Raw genomic sequence first — 6,653 nt, 5'->3', positions numbered from 1 at the left:
TCCGGAAAAGATGGTATGTCCCTAGACCAACTAGTATGTAGAGAATTCCAAACCTCATGAGTATCATTCTTGTGAAACACATCATTTAGCAATCTGGTATGGTAATGACAAGATTTTATCAGTGACAAAAGTGAAACCAGTGGGTCAGATCTATCTGAGGTTAAATAGGCTTTAGGTAAGCTAGAAATATAATGTCGTAATTGGAGATACATATAAAAACATTTATTAGAGACATCAAAGGTATTTCTAATATCTGTAAATGATAGTATGTTACCCCCAGGGTCAAAAACGTAATTGATTATTAGAATTCCCTTCTTCTTCCACTCCGCGAAGCCCTTATCAGTCATAGCAGGGGGGAATAGAGGGTTGCTGCATATAGAGATAAATGGGGTGTAATGCCAATCCCTTTTCAGCTTGTGGTTAATTGCTATCCAGGCTAAATAAGTGTCATTAAATAAGGGGTTTAGTAAAATTTGTTGGGGAATTAATCTGGGGGTGTGGAGAAGAGCACTCAAGGAATATGGTTTAAATAATTATTTTTCCACACTAAGGGAAGTATACACAGAGCGATTTAACAACCAATCTGAGATGTATCTAAAGGAGACCGATAAAGAGAAATTTTTTAGGTCAGGGACATTCAGTCCTCCTTCCCTACGAGGCAAACGGAGCCTAGCCAAAGTAATTCTTGGTTTTCCACGGTTCCAAATAAATTTAGTAAATATCTTTTGAAGCGCATATAGATCTGTTTTGGTAAGGGAGATCAGCAACATCTGCATGGGGTATGAAATTTTAGGGAATATAACACTTCAAAACGGCAATACGACCCAGTAGAGACAAAGGTAAACATAACCAGTCTGTCAATAATTTTTATATAGATCTGAGTAATGGGGAGAAATTTACTGAGTATAGCTTTCCAGGATCAAAGGGAATATATATCCCCAAATACTTCAAGGTTGGGCAAGCTAAGCGAAGATTTGAAAAGATGGGGATTGAAAGAAAATCATCTGGTGCACCAGAAAGAGGTAAGTATTCCGACTTGGTCACATTCACCCTATAACACGCAAAGGATCCGAATAGGTCCATGAGACGCATTACTTCCGGCATCGAGGAAGCCGGGTCGACATAAATAAAAGCATGTCATCAGCAAATAATGCCACGTTAAGTTCAACTGCAACAACCCGGATTCCTCGAAATACCGTGGAATCATGCGCTATGGCAAGCGGCTACAAAGCGAGGGCAAATAGGAGGGGTGACAGGGGACATCCCTGTCTCGTACCCTTATGTATAGGGAAGGGTTCACAAGCATAGCCGTTACAAGCAATTTGTGAGGATGAATAGCATATAATGAGAATAGAAGCTTAATAAAGTCTGATTGGAACCCAAATTTATGTAATGTAAAAAAACAAATGATCCCAGGACACCAGGTCAAAGGCCTTTTCGGCATCAAATGATAAGATGGTATGTAAATCCGTGGTTTTTAATGACTGTACCCAGTTGGACGCTGCCAACACTCTAGGTATATTGGCCGTCGTGTGACGGCCCCACACAAACCCAGTTTGTTCCTCATGGACCAGCCTGGGAAGTAGTACTTTCATTCGCTCTGCTTTTAATAATATCTTGTAGTAATTATTAAGAAGGGATATGGGTCTATATGAGCTAGAGCATTCCAAGTCTTTACCTGGTTTAGGCAGGACTTTAAGGATTGCTGAGTTAAAGTAAGATGGTAGAGATTTAGTAGTCAAAATACGATTGTATACAGATGTTAATGTATCTATAATTTTGGGGGAGAGAAATTTATAAAATTCCCCACTAAACCCATCAGGGCCTGGGGCTTTACCCGAAGTCATACCCTGTATAGTTTTTTGTACCTCTGATGCATGTATCGTGACGGTCAGGGAAGCAGCCAAGTCGGAAGGTAACTGAGGAGGAGATTGTGGACCAGAATGAGTCTCTGTTTGTTTCGTCAGGGGGAGACGCAGCATATAATTTAGCATAAAAAGAGCGAAATTCTTCAACTATTTGTTTGCTAGAGGAAGTATAAGGGCCAGAAGATGTGCAGAGTTTTTTAATTAAAGTTGACGGTCGTGGGCCTTTTAAAAGGTTGGATAAAAGGCGTCCAGTTCTGTTGCCGTGTTTGTAAAACTGAAACTCTTTTTGTAAAGTGTGCCGATCTCCCATATCTGTCAAAATTGCGTCATAATGCGTTTTACATTCTAAATACGGTATGTTTTTTTATGGGCAGGAGTGGGAGAAATTTTAAATCTAGAGAAAGATTCTGTAAGTGACTGTTGAGCTGACTTAAAAATGTTCAAAAATCTCTTTCTATTGTAGTTAACATATGAAATTATATCCCCCCTAATTACGGCCTTTGAGGCCTGCCAGAACAATACAGGGTCATTTTGTTCATATGAAAGATTTTCCTGCTTGTAGGTCTGCCACGAGGACTCAAGTTTATTGCGAAATTTCAATGAGGACATCAGGCTGGACGGGAATCGCCACTGACGAAATGGGCCTTTGTCTACATTAACTGCAAGATCAACCCAGATTAATGCATGATCTGACAAACCTATTGGCTCAATGCGACTATCAATTGATTTAAAAAAGATGGAGTCAGACATCAAAATATAGTCCAGACGAGATAATGAGCCATGGGCAGCCGACAAGCATGAATAATCCTTTTCAGTGGAATGTTTGGCTCTCCAAACATCAGTGAGCTTTAGTTGTTGCATAACGTACGGAATACCATATCTGGGGTTGTGTGCAGATCTGCGAGATGGATATTGACAATCCATCTCCCTTGAGGCTATCAAATTAAAGTCTCCACATAAAATAAAATTTTCATTGTATATAGGGTAAAGTTTTGACAGAATAGATCGTAAAACTAACCTATCATATCTGGTAGGGGCGTACCTGGTACAAATTACATAAGGTATATCGTATATAGAAGTGTCTAAAATTACATAACGACCCTCAGGGTCCACTGTAGTCGTAAGAACTGTGATAGGTAGAGAATGTCTGGCCATCACCACCACTCCTCTGGACTTGGAGTTGTATGGGAACGACGCCAACACCCTCCATCCCAACATATTAAGTTTAACCACCTCCGCCGCAACCAAATGTGTTTCCTGTAGGCACACCAAATCTAAATGGAACTTATTTAAATATATTAGAATCTTTTTGCGTTTGATCGGGGAGTGAAATCCCCCCACATTCCAAATTCCAAATCTTATCTGTGACATAACAATAATTTAAGATGATATTAAAAGGACATAGGTCATACCGCATATGAGCCAGGCTCAAATATTTTTTCCCAGATATATCAAGGACATGACAAATAGAAAAAATAAAACATACATGGACAAGGGGAGAAGGAGTGAATACAATGGGGAGAAGACATACCATGGGGTAAGAGATATACCGCCATTATGAAAATCAATGGTAAATGCTTGTCATGGCAAATAGGCTGTTTCATTATCAAAACAGGCGCTTCCGGTAGGCACAGGTGTTAGGCGCCAAGAAATCCTGGCCAGTAGACTCCTAAACAGACCCAACAAAATATATTCAATACATAACTTTCAGCAGACAACATCCTTAAATTTGTGGAACAAGGTGCAGTATAATAGAATATTTCAGCTATTATGCAGACATTAACGAGAAAAAAAATAAAACAGGTTATAAACAGGGTAAATGACAATATCAGTACGACATGTTTTGTTCAAACCCTCGTGGGAGAAGCAGAAAGGAGATAGTGCAGCATCTTTTTCGGATTCAAGTAACTCCCGAATATATGCCTTGTCATCTGCTGCAGTGGTGAAATCTTTATATGTATCACCATCATATAATCTCAGACGTGCCGGAAATAATAAAGCAAAGCGACGACCATGCTGAATTAAATTTTGGCAGATAGGGGAAAACTCCTTCCTAGCCTTGGTAACTTTTGTAGAAAAGTCCTGGAATATAAATAGGCGATGACCTTCCCATGTTAGATTACGGCATTTGCGGGATGCTGACCATATAATATCTTTATGGACATAGTTCAGGCATCGAAATATTACAACTCGAGGTCGCCTGTCAGGGGTGTTTATTTGTGGGCCCAGACGATGAGCTCTCTCCACAATAATATCCTGACAATTCTCTGCAACATCCAAAAGGGCTGGGAGAGTTTTGGATAAAAATTTAACAAGGTCTGTCCCTTTAATAGTCTCCGGGAGACCTACTACTCTTAAATTATTTTGACGTGACCGGTTTTCAAGGTCATCAACTTTAGAGAGTAATTGCTGATGAGATTTATGCAGTGAGGTAAGTTCAGCTTTTATAGTGTTAAGCTCATGAAAGTTAGACCCAGATACATTTTCAGTATCAGAGACCCTTTGGGATAATTGCTGCATCTGGCCTTTTAAGGCAGACATTGTCTGCTGAAAAAGATCTGCCTGTTCCTGAAGCATAGGTGTCATAGTCTCTTTAATGGCTTGGACCACGTCCCCATAGGTTATGTAAGAGTCAGAGGTACCTGTAGCAGGTTCAGAGGAGTTGTGAGCAGCATGCTGTGCAGCATTGGGTATAGGCTCTTCTTGCTGTGGAGTCACGGCCGCCATCTTGGATTCGGAGGGGCGGCAGTCAGCGCGATTCCTCTGTGACTTCCCCAGCATTGAGGAGGGGAAGTACCTTTCCATGCAGGTAAGTGAGGTCCTGAATGCCAGAGGGAGCTTCAGGGGGCAGATTTTAGGCTGTCAAACAGCCGTGTAGTGTGGTGTTTGCCGGGTCCGGAGCAGAGCCCTAGCCACGGACAGCTCACTGCATGGTGGGCGGAGCCGGAAGTCTGACTCTCCTTTGGAATACATTTGTATCTTTGAATGGTTGAGCTGGATTACAAGTCTCATTGCAATGGTGACTATCAGTGGCGTAACTTCATCCCAGGTGCCCGGAGGCAAAATAAATGTTGGTGCCCCCCCCCAGCACCTATGCCAGCCCCAGCTGCTGCCCCCTTCTATGCAATTCCTTTTATACAATGCCCCCAGTAGTGGTCCCCCTATGCAGTGCCTGCCTATGTAGTGCCCCCCAGTAATGGTCCCCCTATGCAGTACCTCCAGTAGTGGCCCCCCTATGCAGTGCCCCAGTAGTAAGGCCCCTGTAGTGCCCCCAATAGTAAGGCCCCTGTAGTGCCCCCAATAGTAAGGCTCCTGTAGTACCCCCATATGATGCCCCCAGTAGTAAGGCCCCTGTAATGCCCCTATATGATGCCCCCAGTAGTAAGGCCCCTGTAATGCCCCCATATGATGCCCCCAGTTGTAAGTCCCCTGTAGTGCCCCCTGTAGTGAGCCCCCTGTAATGCCCCCAGTAGTGAGCCCCCCCCCCGCGCGCACACACACACACACACATACAAAAAAAAACCACTTACCTTAAACCCCGCTCCAGTGCTGCTGCCATCCATCCCCGGCGCCCGCTCTTCGGAACTATGGGAGTGACGTCATGACGTCACTCCCATAATGCACTGCGGGATCCGGAAGACGGAGTGAGCTCCGTCCTCTGGCTGCTGCTGGGGAGAGGATAGGAGCCGGGCGCCCATAACACACTCAGTCTGTTCTCATAGGACTTCTAATTAGGTACATGAAAATGAGGACAATGATATGGTTCCTTCCAGGTACTTTAGTATCTCCAAAAAAAGAAAAATAAAGACTGATAGTGCAATATTGTCATAAAACATCAAGCCTTTAATCAAACATATTGCACTCACATTTGAATGTAAACAAATTAGCATATATCACCAAATGGTGAACAGTTGAGCATCCACAGGATACAAGGTGCATTCAGATGAAGTGGGAAAGATGGTATAATTCCTTCCAGGTGCTTTAATATCTCCAAGAAAAGGAATAAAAACTGATAGTGCAATATTGTCATAAAACATAAAAACATTTATTTAAACATTGCACTAATAATATATAATAATTAATATAAAAGAAAACAGCATATATCACCAAATGGTGAATATTAGGTATCCACAGAATACAAGGTGCAATCAGGATACCCCTTAGATGTAACAATAGTTCCTTTGGATCATCCACAGCGTGTCCCGGAAACATGCATAGGAGGTCCAAAAAAATGGGTATCCAGCGTTCCACCTCTGCTTGTGAAGTCATTGTCACAGCTTAACGCATTTCAAACCGTTCTGGCTCTTCATCAGAAGCTTTTTAGACTGATGCTGCCAAGATCCACTCTTTATACCCCCTGCAATTACCTCCAAACTGCCGCAAGACGCGTGCATCTGAATCTCCGTTAATTCCCGAAACCGGAAGTCCGTCGCCGGATATGACGTCATGCGTTCCACATACTGTAGTGGAACGCAAACCGGAAGTTCACCGCCGAGTGTGTTATTCTTGCGTTCCACATACCAGGAAGTAATATTCTTATAATAAAACGGAGGTGTATATAGTGTTCAGAAAACGTCCTTTCTTCCTCATTTCAGTTAAAACATATATCAGAGTCCATCGAACCGTAAAACAAAAAATATAGAAAAAATATATACGAGAGCTCATAAATATAAATAGAATAAATATCATATATGAATATTAGAACATTCTTTTAAAAGAGAGATATCACAATTACCTTATCATAAATATAATAATAGATTCTTAAAATATTTTAAAAAAGTAAAA

This window comes from Taudactylus pleione, unplaced genomic scaffold (assembly GCF_031769625.1).
Source record: "Taudactylus pleione unplaced genomic scaffold, aTauple2 ptg000897l, whole genome shotgun sequence".
In the NCBI taxonomy this organism is placed as follows: Eukaryota; Metazoa; Chordata; class Amphibia; order Anura; family Myobatrachidae; genus Taudactylus; species Taudactylus pleione.
This window is presented reverse-complemented; position numbering follows the sequence as displayed.